We start from the raw sequence: 15,082 nt of genomic DNA on the forward strand, positions 1-15,082 counted from the left end.
ATTAGTCGCCTTCCCTTCTTCTTCTCACTCCCCTACACCCTTGCCTTCACCTCCCAAATAAACTCCTTGTGCCAGAATCCTTATTTCCAGGTGTGTCTGGGCAGCCCAAACTAAAACATCTCTGGCCTGTGCACATGCACATGTAAAGCCTCATCCTGGCTCTGAAAGACCTTCTGGGGACAGTCCCCTGGGGGTGGGTTAAGGCCTGTGAGGCTGCTTCTGTGACCTCGCATCCATTCACACCAGTTTGAAGTCACCCTCTTCTGGTTTTCATCCCCATGGGCAAGAAAGCAGAGGGCTCTGGGTTGCTCCTGCCACCTGCTGCCCTGTCCATGCACATGCAGGGGTCATCCACTGGAGTTCTGCCCACTCCCTCTCCATGTCATGCATTGTTCCTTCTGCCCTAGGACCAGCAAGAGTGGCCTCTGCACATGCAGTCCTTGTTCTAAATGTGACTCTATTGTTAGCATGTGAGGTTTGTCCATCTCTTCATGGATTCAGGCAACAAACATTTCCCTGGAGCCTACTTGGCACCAGGCCCTGCATCACCCACCACAGAAGTCACCCTTCCCTCCATGCCCCTCAGGGCTGCCCATGAGCAATGCCCCGTGGCACAGAGCTCACATCCTCAGCTATACCTTCAGGCAGCTGGTGAGAGAAGCAGCTTTATCCATCAGCACCCCCAAGGCCGGGTTTCTGCCTTATCTCCTTCCACTTTCTTGGTGCTAATCATTCCTGACATCTCTAATCCACAGATGAGGCTCCTGGAGGTTGAGTGACATTCTGAGGGTGCTTGGCAGACAGTAAGAGGTGGGGCTGGGAAGGGACCATGAAGGTCTGCTCAGGGTCCCTTCTTGTTTCCTGGTGTGTCCCCACCTCTCAGACACAGGATATCCCAGGACCACGGGACTCCTGGCATTGCTCTGTCACTGCCCCTCAGCCATTTAGTAAGGAGCCTCTGCCAGTCTTAGCACCAGAGACCTTGCAGTGCACCTAACACACCACTTGTCCTCATGGAAGAAGACAGAGCAGGAAACAGACATAGACAAGGTCACTTCCAAGACCCTGAGAGGTGGGGAAACTGTCCTGAGAATGGCTGTAGAGAGTCTCCAGCTGACAGGGGGCTGGTCTGGCCTTGTTACTGCCCCAGGCAGAGAGCACAGGATCTGCTGGTCATCTGGTCTTTGTCACCTGCCAGCGTCCGGGTGCTGATGCTGTGCTGGTGGGCGCAGATGCCCACCTGGAAATGCTGGGCAGGGAGTCCAGTGTCCTTCTGGAAAATGGGTTTACACTTAGGCAACTGGTCAGTCATTTGCTACTGGTGAGATTGAGGCGGGTGGGTGCTGCCAGGGGAGCCCAGGTTCATCCACCTGTGACATTGGACCTGGGTGTTTGAGGAGCAATTGGGAGCTCTGTCCCCCTTTTAAAAACAAGTTTGCCACTTTGTCGAACAATTGTTCATTTTTTCCATTAAAACTTGTTGGTGTGGGACTTCCCTGGTGTCACAGTGGTTAAGAATCCACCTGTCAATGCAGGGGACACGGGTTTGAGCCCTGGTCCGGGAAGATCCCACATACCGTGGAGTAACTAAACCCGTGCACCACAACTACTGAGCCCACACTCTAGAGCCCATGAGGCACAACTGCTGAGCCTATGTGCCACAACTACTGAAGCCTGAATGCCTAGAGCCTGTGCTCCGCAACAAGAGAAGCCACCGCAGTGAGAAGCCCATGAACCGCAACGAAGAGTAGTCCCCACTCGCAGCAACTAGAGAAAGCCCGCATGCAGCAATGAAGACCCAATGCAGCCAAAAATAAAATAATTTATAAAAAAACACACAAAAACTTGTTGGTGTACACACAGAAGACATACAAAACTTATCTACACACATGTGTATGTGTGTGTTGCATATAGTTTAAAGCTCCACTATAGTTTAGACAAGGGTATTCACCACGCAAGTCAGTAAATGGGTGTTTCCATCGCATCCCGCCTTGAAAACAACCCTCTCCCTGGGGTGACTGGTGCCCTGACATTTGTGACTATGTTGTCCCTTCTCGGCCTCATTGCCTGACTCCCAGGCTGCACTGGTATTTTCTGTGTTATTTCATTCAGCTGGACTGTGACATGTGCCCTCTTTGGGGACTGGTTGTCTGGGCAACTCTCCCCTGCTGCTCAGGGTGGCCAGGCTCGAGTGTTCCCATGGCTGCCCAGTGTCACTCATCTGGATGGGCCGCATGCATCCATTCTCCTGATGGGACAGGCAAGGCCAGGGCCCTGAGACACACTGCCCAGCCATGTCCCACGTGTCACTAGTATTTACATCCAGGACCAGAATATCTGGGTCAAAGGGTGCTTTACCTTCTCGGTCAAGGCCAGCACCTTTTCTAAAAATGGGGCAGGTATGTGTGACAGACCCTGTGCAGACCTGGGAGGAGGGGGAACATCCATCAAACCATTATTCAAAGAAATCGAAGCTGCAGCTGCAGACCGACCCATGCTGGAGGGGAGGGCAGGCTACTTTGAGAGGGGTGAACAGGGACAGAGGCCTTGCTGATGACCCCCACCTCCCACCCCATCCCCGAGTTAGGAACACAGTTGCTGAGAGCGACTGTGGCCAGGAGGTGTGAGCTGCATGAAGCGTCCAGGCAGGAGGGAGGGTGTGTGCAGAGGCTTCGAGGCTGGAGGGTGTATGATTAATGTGCTGTGGCTGCCATGACACAGGCCACAGCCTGAGCGGCTTGAACAACAGAAGTGTGTCTTCTCACAGCTCTGGAGGTCAGAAGTCCCAGATCGCAGTCCGGTGGGGTCAGTGTCTGGTGTGAACTCTCCATGTGGACAGCAGACGGCGGCCTCCTCATTGTGTCCTCATGTGGTGGGGGGAGCCCTGTAGCCCCTTCCCCTTATGTCAGGACCTTAGCTCTACTGGCTTACGTTCCACCCTTAGAACTGCATTCAAGGGTGCGACTCTGCACAGGCCCCATCTCCAAACACTGTCACACTGGGGGGTTTGGACCCCAACATATGAAACTGGGGGCCAGGAACAGTCCACCTATAACAGGGGTGAGAGGAGGTGGAGGGCCTGGAGCGGGCGTGGGGCAGGCGGAGGCAGCGTTTTGGTACCTTCCGCTGTCAAACCAACTGCCCCTAAACGCAGTGGTTTAAAATAATCATCATTTATTCCCATGGGATTTCATGCTTTGGGCATGGCCCCGGGGGACGGCTCCTCTCTGCCACATGTGAGCGCTGCTGAGGCCTCGCTTACAGTGGCCGCTATCCGGGGCTCAGCTGGGCTGGTAGCCGGGCCTCGTCCTCCTCTGTGTGGCTGCCGGGCTTCTTCACAGCTGGGGGGCTGGTTTCCAAGAGCCAGGAAGCAACACACACCTGTCCCTTTGCAGGTTGGGCCCACCCTGGCAGGAGTGTCATTTCTGCCATTGATGAAGTCACAGTGTCCAGGTACAGCTGCTGGCCACTCATGTCACAGACCTCACTGTTAATAAAACTTGCATGAATTTCAGGTGTACAACATGACATTTTGATGTCTATGTACATAGTGGAATGATTACCACAGGCGAGCTAATTAACATGTCCATCTGCTCAGATAACTATCCCTTTTTGGTGTGGTCTGAGCACCTCAAGTCTACTCTCCCAGCGAGTTTTCTCCACACGACGCGATGTCATTAACTGCTGTCAACGTGCTGTGCGTTGCATCTCTAGATTCACTCAGCCTACAGAACTGTGACTTTTACCCTTTGACCAACTTCTCCCCATTTCTCCCACACCACCCCCAGTGACACATGGACCTCGTCTTCTCTCAGCCATGCGCTGCAGGAAACACAGCACATCTCCTGGGCTATATATCTTCTTTTTTTTTTTTTTCGGTATGTGGGCCTCTCACTGTTGTGGCCTCTCCCGTTGTGGAGCACAGGCTCCAGACATGCAGGCTCAGCGGCCATGGCTCACGGGCCCAGCCGCTCCGTGGCATGTGGGGTCTTCCCAGACCGGGGCATGAACCCGCGTCCCCTGCATCGGCAGGTGGACTCTCAACTGCTGCCCCACCAGGGAAGCCCTAACTTCTTGACCTTGAAGTGCACATTGGCCAGCTCTTTCCCCAAGCCAGCACAGCCCCAGATGGTTAAAAGACACCAGGCTGGAGAACACAAGAGCTGTAAAGTCAGAGCCAGCTGTCCCAAATGCCCTCATCTGCGGCCGGTTCCTGTGTGGCCAATGCACATGGGCTCCATGACTGGAGCTGCAGTTGAGTGTGTGCCTGCTGACCACGAGTGAGGTGCATGGCTATGATCAGATTCTCTGAGAGGTCTCTCACCCAGGAGAGGGTGCATGACCATGACGATGGATCTGATGTGAACCCCTCTCTGTGTCATGGCTGTGGAGGGTGGACAGTGTGTCCAGCCCTGTGAGCCCACCTCAGAGAAGCCACGGTTTATCACACGCCCCACTCACCACCTAAATGAACAGGAGTCCAGTGATGCAGGCAACACATTCACTTTACTCTTGTGTTTTGTTTCTTCGACTTTTTCTTGTGGACAACTTTGAACATACACAAAAGTAGGCAAATCAGTATAATGACCCTCATCCCAACGTACCCAACTTCAACAGTTATCAGCTCATAGCTGGTCTCATAATATTATCCCACTTCCACCTTCCCCACTTTCATATTTTTTTCAAATCTTTTATAGACCAGCACACGTACTGAAAAGTGCTTGTGTACTAAGTGTGTGGCAGGGTCTGTTTCACATGGTGAGTTCACCTGGTAATGATTCTAGTACCCAATTCCAACATGTGTGTGTGTGTGTGTGTGTGTGTGTGTGTGTGTGTGTGGTGGCAGATGTTTGCTACACCACCAAGCAACTCTTCCACACCAGCTGGGTGCCTACAATTCAGCTCAGTCCTGACACTGTCTACCTGGAGATAGTTAAGGGCTCTGTCCCATGAGATGGCCTCCACTTGAGATGCCAATGGCAAGCCTAGGTTCTTACCTGTACCTCTGACCAACAGACTATAAATCAGAGGTTCCCACAACCCTCTCCTTGGGTTTGATTAATTTGCTAAAGCAGCTAACCGAGCTCAGGGAACCAGTTTATTATAACTCATAGAAGGAGTTAGGAAGTGTTCTTTCTCCTGAATTTTTTGGATAAGTTGGAGAAGGATTGGTGTTAGTTCTTCACTAAATGTCTGGTAGGATTCACCAGTGAAGCCATCAATTGGGCACAGAGGTTTTTCTGTAGAGGGGTTTTTGATTACTGATCTAATCACCTTACTAGTTATGAATCTATTCAGATTCTCTGTTCTTTGTGACTCAGTCTTGGGAGGGTTTGTAGTTCTAGGACTTTGTCCATGTTATCTAGTTGTCCAATTTGTTAGAGAACAATTATTTATAGTACTCTCTATAATCCTTTTTTTTTTTTTTTTTTTTTTTTGCCCCATGTTCACTTCTGATTTTAATAATTTGTCTTCCCTTTTTTTTCTTAGTCAGTCTAGCTAACAGCTTGTCAGCTTTGTTAATTTTTCCAGAAAACCAACTTTGGGTTTTGTTGATTTTCTCTGTTTTTCTATTCTCTACTTTGTCTTTGCTCTAATCTTTATTATTAACTTCCTTCTTCTAGCTTTGGGTTTAGTTTGTTCTTCCCTTTCTAGTTTCCTTAGTTGCATGAGGTTAGGTTATTTGTTTGAGATTACTGTAGTGTGTTTATGGCTATAATGTTCCCCTTAGCACTGCTTTGTTGTTTCTCATAAGTTTGTGTTTCCTTTTCCTTCATCTCTAAATATTTTCTAATTCCTTTTGTGTTTTCTTCTTTGACACAAAGTTTCTTTAAGGTGTGTTTAATTTCCACAAATTTGTGAATTTTCCATTTTTCCTTCTCTTGCTGATTTCTAACTTTATCTCATTGTGCTTGGAGAAGATACTTTGTATGATATCTTGTAAAATCTACTGAGACTTAATTGTGGCCTAACACATGGTCTGTCCTGGAGAAGGCCTCATGTGACCTTGAGAAGAATGTGTGTTCTGTTGGTGTGTGTGTCTGTTAGACCTAACTGGTTGATTGTGTTTTTCAAATTCCCTACCTCCTCACTCATCTTGTCTAGTTGTTCTATCCATCATTGAGAGTGAGGTATTGAGGGTTCCAACTATTATGTAGAACTATGTCTCCCCTCAGTTGTGTCTGCTTTTGCTTCATGTGTTTTGATGGTGTCATTAGGTGTGTAAATGTTTATGATTTTATCTTCTTGCTGTATTGAACCTCTTATTAACATATAATGTCCTTCTTTGTCCCTTGTAACATTTTCTGATTTAAAGTCTATTTTGTCTGATATTAGTACAGCCACCCCTGCTCTCTTTTGGTTACTATTTGCATGGACTATCTTCTTCTATCCTTTTGAGTTCAACTTTTCTCCATTTTTTGGATCTAAAGTGAGTCTCTTATAGGTAGCAAATAGTTGCATTATATGTTTTTATCCATTCTGTCAATCTTTCACCTGAAGAGTTTAACCCATTTACATTTAAAGTAATGACTGATAAGGAAAGAGTTACCTCTGTCATTTTGCTTTTTGTTTTCTATATGCTTTATGACTTTTTTGTCCCTCATTTCCTTCATGACCATCTTCTTTTACATTTAGTTGATTTTTTGTAGTGAAACATTTTAATTCCCTTCTCATTTCCTTTTGTGGATATTCTATATCTATTTTCTTTGTGGTTACCATGAGATTACAAATAATATCCTAAAGTTATAACACTCTAATGCCAACTTAAACCAGCTTAATTTCTTTAAAAAAATTTTTTTTACATCTTTATTGGAGTATAATTGCTTTATAATGGTGTGTTAGTTTCTGCTTTATAACAAAGTGAATCAGTTATACATATACATATGTTCCCATATCTTTTCCCTCTTGTGTCTCCCTCCCTCCCACCCTCCCTATCCCACCCCTCCATATGGTCACAAAGCACCGAGCTGATCTCCCTGTGCTATGCGGCTGCTTCCCACTAGCTATCTACCTTACGTTTGGTAGCGTATATATGTCCATGCCTCTCTCTCGCTTTGTCACAGCTTACCCTTCCTTCTCCCCATATCCTCAAGTCCATTCTCTAGTAGGTCTGTGTCTTTATTCCTGTCTTACCCCTAGGTTCTTCATGACATTTTTTTTCTTAAATTCCATATATATGTGTTAGCATACGGTATTTGTCTTTCTCTTTCTGACTTACTTCACTCTGTATGACAGACTCTAGTTCTATCCACCTCATTACAAATAGCTCAATTTCATTTCTTTTTATGATGCCTCTCTCTCGCTTTGTCACAGCTTACCCTTCCTTCTCCCCATATCCTCAAGTCCATTCTCTAGTAGGTCTGTGTCTTTATTCCTGTCTTACCCCTAGGTTCTTCATGACATTTTTTTTCTTAAATTCCATATATATGTGTTAGCATACGGTATTTGTCTTTCTCTTTCTGACTTACTTCACTCTGTATGACAGACTCTAGTTTTATCCACCTCATTACAAATAGCTCAATTTCTAAACCAGCTTAATTTCAATAACATATAAAACCCCTGCTCATATACAGCTCTGACTCCACCCCCTTTCAGTTACTGATGTCATAAAATTGCATCTTTATGCACTGTGTGTCCAAAACCAGACTAATAATTGTGGAGGTTTTTTATTATAGATTAGTCTCTTAAATCAAATAGAAAACAAAAAGTTGAGCTACAATGGTACTAGGTTTTCTAATCACCCAACTATCTACTTTTACCAGAGATCTTTATTTCTTCATAAAACTTTGAGTTACTGTCCAGGGTCCTTCACTCAAACCTGAAGGACTCCCTGCTGCAGGCAGGTCTGGTAGTTAAGAACTCTCTCAACTCTCGATTAACTGGGAATGTCTTAATTTCTCCCTCATTTTCGAAGGCCAGTTTTGCTAGATATAAGATGATTGGTTGACAGCTTCTTTCCTTCAACACTTCAAATACATCAACCCATGCCATCTGGCCTCCGAGGGTCCTGATAAGACATCTGCTCATGATCTTCCTGGCAAATCTTCTCTCAGCTTCATAGACATTCATAATGTACCTTATCATGTCTTATGCAACAGAGCATTTTCCTATAGTATTGTGAAGTCAGTTAAGTTGTAACATTATTTTGAGACCAGAGTTTAAGGAAAAGGAATTGTCTATTTCAAGTGTAGACATTATGAGGTCTTTAAAATTATTACAGATTTTCAAACTAGAAATGAAAATGTCATGGAAGCATCCTACAGATTTTAAATTCTAACAAAGTGAATACCAATCTCTAATAATGCACATGAAGAAAAATCTCTTTGGGATCCTTTTTCCTAGTGTAAAGGAGTCTTGAACCCAAAAAGTGAGAAAACCACTGTGGTTTGTCCCCAGCTGTGACTGGTGTTACTTGCTCTGAACTCACAGGGCACCACTGTGATTAAATTCACAAAAGTACCTATATATGTCCCCAGCTGGGCCCAGGTTTTTTGTCCTTAGAGCCCAGGAAGCTGCTTTCAGTGACCTGATGGCCTTGGACCCACAGTTAGCTTGCTTTTTCCATGTTTTTATCATTTTGTTGATATTTTCCTTTTCTCTCTACTCTTTTTTTATTTTCCTCATTTTTCTTTTTTCTTTGCCTTTTTCTCATTTTTATTTTTGTCTTTTTTATCATTTTTCTTTTATTTAAAAATTTTTTCTTCTCAATTTTTAAATTTTTTCATTCTGCTTTCTTTTTTTCCTTTGTTCTTTTTCTCATTTTATCTTAAATTATTTTTTTAGTTAGTATTGCTAGTATTAATACTGTTAGCATTGTTAGTATCATTGGTATAGTTAGTATAACTGGTAAAGTTAATAGTTTATTAGCATAGTTAGTATCATTAGTATTAGTCATCACTGTTAGTATAGTTAGCATACTTAGCACTGTTAGTATAGTTAGCATTGTTAGTTAGCATAATTAGCATTGCTAGTTAGTGCTATCTGTCAGTGTAGTCAGCAGGTCACCATGATGCAGGGCCTCATGACCCTCTCTGCTGACAAGGAGGCTCATATTGACAACTACGAGATCCTCCACACCACTGATGAATGTAGGTTCGCCAAGGTGAAGTTGGCCTGGCACATTCTGACTGGGATGTGGCTGTCAAGGTCATTAAGAAAAGGTAGCAGAGCTCCTCCAGCCTCCAGGAACTTTTCCGGGAAGTGAACAGTATGAAGGCTTTGAATCACCCTAATATTGTAAAACTACTGGAGGTGATTGACACGCAGGAGACAATGTTCCTGGTGATGGAGTACCTCAGTCGGGGGGGACATGTCCAGCCATTTGGATGACCACGGCTGCATGACAGAGGCGGAGGGCTGAGGCCCATTCCAGCAGGTGGTCTCCACCCTGCAGCCCTGCCACCAGAGGGGCGTCATTTGCTGGGACCTGAAGCCAAGGAACCTCCTCTCTGATGCCGAGATAAACATCAAAATTATGGACTTTGGCCTTCAGCAATGAATGTAAAGAGAGTGGCAAACTTGATACCTTCTGCAGCAGCCCCGCTTACGCTGCCCTGGAACTCTTCCTGGGGCAGAGCTATGACGGACCTGCAATGGATGTATGGAGTCTGGGAATAGTTCTCTACTCCATGGTCACCAGATCCCTGCCTTTTGGGTGTTGGGACTTCTGGGAGCTGTGGCAGTGAATCCTAAAAGGGCAATACCCCATCCCACTGTATTTCTCCTCAGAGATAAAAAAAATCTCTTAAAAGATAAGGTGACCCTCAACCCCAGTGACAGAATCACCTTCAATGACCTAATGAGGCATCCATGGGTGAACATGGGGTAGGAGGAGTCACTCAGGCCATACTGTGAGCTGTCCTGTGATAAGGACTCTGGGCTTGAGGTGGGACCAGATCCAAGACTCAGGAGCAGGCAGGAGGCATGACAGTGTGAGCTCCGAGGAACCTGAGGCGGGAGGCTGCACCATCAGTGTGAGGCCCTCCCTTTCTGCCGACCTCAGCAGCCATGAAGTTGAGCCTTCACCAAGCCCTGAGGTGTCCACACAGAGTGAACCACTCCTCCCTACGTGGCTCTACCAGGAAGAAAGTGAGCAGCTGCAGGAGGACCAGAAGTCAGGGCAGAAGACCAGCAAGACTGCCAATACCCGACCAGCCTGGAGGCGAGGACCGTTACCCCCAGCCCAGCCCCCAGTGTGGCCCTGTGGCCTCCACCTCTACCAGCAGCACCAGCAGCAGGACTTGAGCCCCAGAGGGAACCTGCTGCCCTCCAGGTGTGTCCAACCTTGGAAATTCCTCCCATGCTGGGCAGCCTGAGAGTGTGTTCCCAGCCACTCCCTCTGGCCACAGCCAGGAACAGCAGTGGGTGGCTGGGAGAACGTGGAACTTTATTTTAAAACACCTATGTTGTAGGCTTCCCAGCAAGAAGCATCACCACAAAGTGAGCCCAGTGTAACACCCCATGGATGACTGAAGCAGGAAGGTCAGGCCATGCTCCCTGGGACCTGGGACCTGGGATCAAGAACCTCCACGGCCTTCAGAAGCATTGTATTCAAACACGTAGCCAGCTCAGAGGATGGTCTAGAGTGGCCTGGGAGACCAGAAGAGAGGCCACCCTGGTTGCAGGTCTGCCCCTTGACCCCCACTTGGGTGAAACTTCAGAGACTGGACTGTCATTCCTGGGCACTTCTCCCCTCTCCCACTCTTCTGTCTCCCATGTTGGTGGGGGAGGGTGATAGTTCTCATCAACTCTTTGGTTCTTCCAAGTCTTGTTATTAAGCTTGATGCTCCAGAAAGATGTATCACACTCTGTTTTGCATCCTCCCTGCACAGAATTGGGGTTGTGCATTTTCCAGTTTGAGATGCACATAGTCATGTAGTACTTGGAGTTACTCAGAACAACTAAATGGAAAAATGACCTAAGAGAATTAGCACGATGATTTCCAACAGCAACAATTGCTGCACTGCAGGGCAGAAATGCAGAAAGTGTGCATTACCTTCCTGCACTAACATTACCGAACATTTTCAGACGACCCGAGCAGAACTTTTGGTCCCAGGGCATGTGTGAATTATGACTGAGATGCCCATAATAGGATAACAAGGTCCTGTGAGCCAGCCTGTGTATGGTGTGGTCAGGTCCCTGTACAGCTGAGTTTCCTGACTCTCATGCAGGAGTCAGGCTCTCCCTTTCCCCTATAGGGTGGGGTCCTGATGCGTGGGTTTGACCACAGGGACCACAGGGTGGGTTTTGCTCTGAAGAGCAGGGGATCCATGAGCAGGGAGTGACATGGTCTCCTTCCACCGAACAAGATGCCTCTGGCTTCTGGTGCCCAGTGGGCTCTGGGTGGGAGAGAGCTTCAGGGTCGGTGTCGGAGCCCCACCGGCAATTTACCAGCAAAACTCATGAAAACACCCACCAGCCCATGATTTTCAACTGGTTCCTGAATTATGAATTGCTTAATGCAATTTGTCTTACGGACAATCTCTCATAAAACATGACCTTAGGGTAAAGAGTGGTCAGGTGGTAGGAGGGAACATTAGAAGGGGTGGGGCTGAGGCGTCCAGGTGGCTCCCAATAGCCTTGTCCATTTCCCAGAGCACTGACCTTTAGCTGGTCATGCGGCCGCCCACGACTATAGAGTTCCCACCTGCAGCGAGGCTGCTCATATGCCCAAACTCTCCCTCCAGGACAGGAAGGGAAGTGATTTGCACAACTTCTAGAATATGTCCTAGGAGAGAGAAGCAGGCCCTTTCTTCTTCTCTCTCTGTCCTGCCACTGGGAATGTGAGCTCTGAGGTTGGAGCTCAGTCCTGCCCATATGGACGAGGCAACTCCTCTGGGATGACACGGCGACAGGGAAAGGAGCTTCCTGGACCACCCCTGGACTGTCTGCCTCCAGACCCAGCATGAGGGATGCCAGCTTCCTTTTGCCACTCTGCCGTGGGCCCTTTGTTATAGCCGCGGAGACTTTTCCTAAGTAGGACAGCAGTCCTGGAGGGCACATTTCTTGTGGTTCCCTTGAGTCTGGCTGCTCCCAGGACCGCAGTTATCTGACGTTTCCAGCCCTCCCTTCCATGGGTGGCAGCCAAGCTCAGCTCCAGTCCACTGTCCTCTCTGGGCGTTTCTCTGGAAATCTAACGCTGGAAGACAGATGCTCCCGACTGAACAAGCCAGGAGCTGCTACATTCCAGGGGCATCAGCCCCACTCTCTCCCAGAGATGCAGCTGGTTTTGAAATATGCTTCCCTGACTCTATCCCTGTTGATATCTGCAGATTCTAGTCAAATAACCCAGGGAACAGGCCGTCTCATGTGTGATATAACTTGATTATTGCCGGAAAGATGAGTTTTGAACCAACAATCTCCCTGCTACGCTGACAAGTGTAAAAGCTTAATTTGAAAAACCAACCAAATTTCACTCACAGTGTGAAGGCAGAGACTGGGACTTGGTCAAGCTTGGCCCTGGGCCCTCAGTCTGAGGAAATGGAAAGTAAGGACCTCACAGGTGTCTGGTCCTGTCCACGTGATTTTTATACACCCTCCACCCTGATGCAGTCTGCGATTTTATGGGAAAAGGAATTCTAATACATATTAAATTATTAAACTTGACGATATTGTAAAAAGGCATACAGTTTATTTGTTCTTCAATTGTTTACTCTGTGTCTGCAAAGTGTCTCCTAGGCTGGTTTAAAATAGAATGTTTAGTAGAAAATTTGAGATTCACTAAGGCCAGCAGATCAGGAGACAACTGCCACTGAAAAGAGCATCTGTACTCACACTTCCGGGAGAGGGGACGGAACAGCAGGCAGGGCCTCCCCACACGGAGGCATACGGGGAGGGCAGGAGGCAGCGAAGCCCGCAGCTGGGGATGGATGGGAGCCTTCATCGTGTTTCTGTGGAGGCAGCGGCAAGCAGGGTGAGCAGGCTTAAGGCCCGCAGGGCTGAGTGACTTCATGGGCCCCGGGATATGTGGCCCCAAGCAGCCTGGGACCTGACCCTGGGGGAGCAGGGCAGGTGGACAGTGCCTCAGAATGCGAGTCCCCAACAGAGGAGGTGGTTGGTTTGTATTTGAAAAGTGGGCCCTGGGCGAGTTCCCTGGTGGTCCAGTGGTTAGGACACAGTGGACTCACTGCCAAGGGCCCGGGTTCGATCCCTGGTCCGGGAACTAAGATCCCACAAGCCGAGTGACTTGAAAAAAAAAAACAAAAAACAAAATTGGGCACTAGAAGGACTCCTCCTGGGGGCAGGAGGCCAAGTCAAGGTGACTCAGAACAGGGGGTGTCTTGCATATGTAAAGCACCAAGTTTACAGAAGGTAGAAACAGCATCCATAAAAGGCTCAGCTCAAATGTCACCTTCTCAGAGGAGCCTTCCCTGCCTACACAGTCTACAGGGACAGGCTCCCCAGTCCTTGCCTGCTTCACTCCTGCACAGCATTCAGGGCCGGCCCCGTGCTGCGCACCCAGCCATAGCTCCCACCACCAGAGGAAAAGTCCTCACAGGGGCCACAGGCCCTGCACGACCTGGGCCCCCAACTCTCCCATCTCCTCTCCCACCACTGTCCCCCCTCAGCCCTCTCCCCCACACCCTGCACTCCTGACTTCACCAAGCCCTGCGTGTCCTCACAGCACATGTCCTTCTAACAGGTCGTGTGCTCACTGTGCATCTCGTTCAGTGCCAGGCCTGCCATCCAAGTCAGTGCTAGGCACACAGGAGGCTCAGTAAGTAGTGAGTCAATGACTCTTACCATCGCTGCCTGGAACGTTCTTATCCATGACCTCAGCATCCACACACCCAGTGCACTTTCACTGAGCCCCTACTGTGCACTGGGCAGGCTCCAGACACTGGGAACAGTGGGGAGTGAAGCAGGCGGGTCTCCATTCTCACGCAGCAAACAGCCTGGGGTGGCGGGGAGACAGAAAAATAAGTAAAATACATGGAAAGTCAGGCGGTGATATGTTCCATGGAGAAAAATACCCAAGGTCACACAGCAGGGTCTTAGTGAGTTTTCCTGGGGGGCCTGTTACCAGTTCTCCATTACAGTTGAGGATACTGAGGCACAGAGAAGGAGCAGGGGTGCCCTGCTGTCACCCAGGACCCACAGCCAGTGTCCTTGCTGTCAGCTCTATGCTGCCAGCAGGGCTGCAAGCCCGGAATGGATGTGGAAATCAGTTCATGGCAGCATTATTTACAATAATCAAGATATGGATGTAACTGAGAAGGACCCTATGGGACAGACCCCTCCCCCATATCCCCTGCTGTAGCTCCTCTCTGAAGTAGCCAGATAATAGTATCTCATGCATTTTCCTGAGTTTTTCAGATGCTAAAATCCCCCACCAAGTGGAAAAAGTTAACTACTTGATCATGAGCTTCCAGACCTACTGGCGCCCACCTAAGGACTGATAAAGTTAACCCCTGTAACATCACCATCAACCAATCAGATAACTGTGCACAAGCTGATCACACACCTGAGACCATCTCCTCCCTCATCTGGCCTTTAAAAATGATTTGCTGAAACACTCCGGGGAGTTTGTAGTTTGGAGGCCACCCATCTCCTTGCTGCCCCTGCAATAACTTTCTCTGCTCCAAACTCTGGTGGTTCAGTTTGTTTGGCCTCACTCTGCACTGGGCACATGAACTTGTGTTCAGTAACATGGAAACAACCTATGTGTCCATCGACAGAAGAATGGATAAAGGAAATGCGATGTATATGTTATATGCATATATACATATATAATGGAATCTTAGCCATGAAAAAGAAGGAAATCTTGTCATTTGCAACAACATGGATGGACATTGAGGGTGTTATGCTCAGTGAAATAAGTCAGAGGGAGACAGATACTTACTACCTCACTTACATGTGGAATCGAAGACATAAACTGAACTCATGGAAACAGAAAACAAGGTGGTGATTACCAGAGGCGGGGTGTTGAGGGGATCGGGTGAAATAGGTGAAGATGGTCAAAAGGTACAAACTTCCAGCTGTGAGATACACAAGCCCTGGGCATGTATGTACAGCATGGTGACTGCAGTTAACACTGTGCTGTGTATGTGAAAGTTGCTCAGAGAGTAGATCTTCAAAGTTC

At 47.9% G+C, this 15,082-nt stretch overlaps 1 pseudogene; it reads right to left on the reverse strand.

The window, feature by feature from the left end:
- The window catches only part of LOC103079341 (putative PRAME family member 24), a 9,556-nt pseudogene extending 6,698 nt beyond the window's left edge, over window positions 1-2,858 (reverse strand).
- Window positions 2,859-15,082: the final 12,224 nt, after the last annotated feature.

The sequence above is a fragment of the Lipotes vexillifer genome, unplaced genomic scaffold (assembly GCF_000442215.2).
Source record: "Lipotes vexillifer unplaced genomic scaffold, Lipotes_vexillifer_v1.1 scaffold656, whole genome shotgun sequence".
Lineage (NCBI taxonomy): Eukaryota > Metazoa > Chordata > Mammalia > Artiodactyla > Lipotidae > Lipotes > Lipotes vexillifer.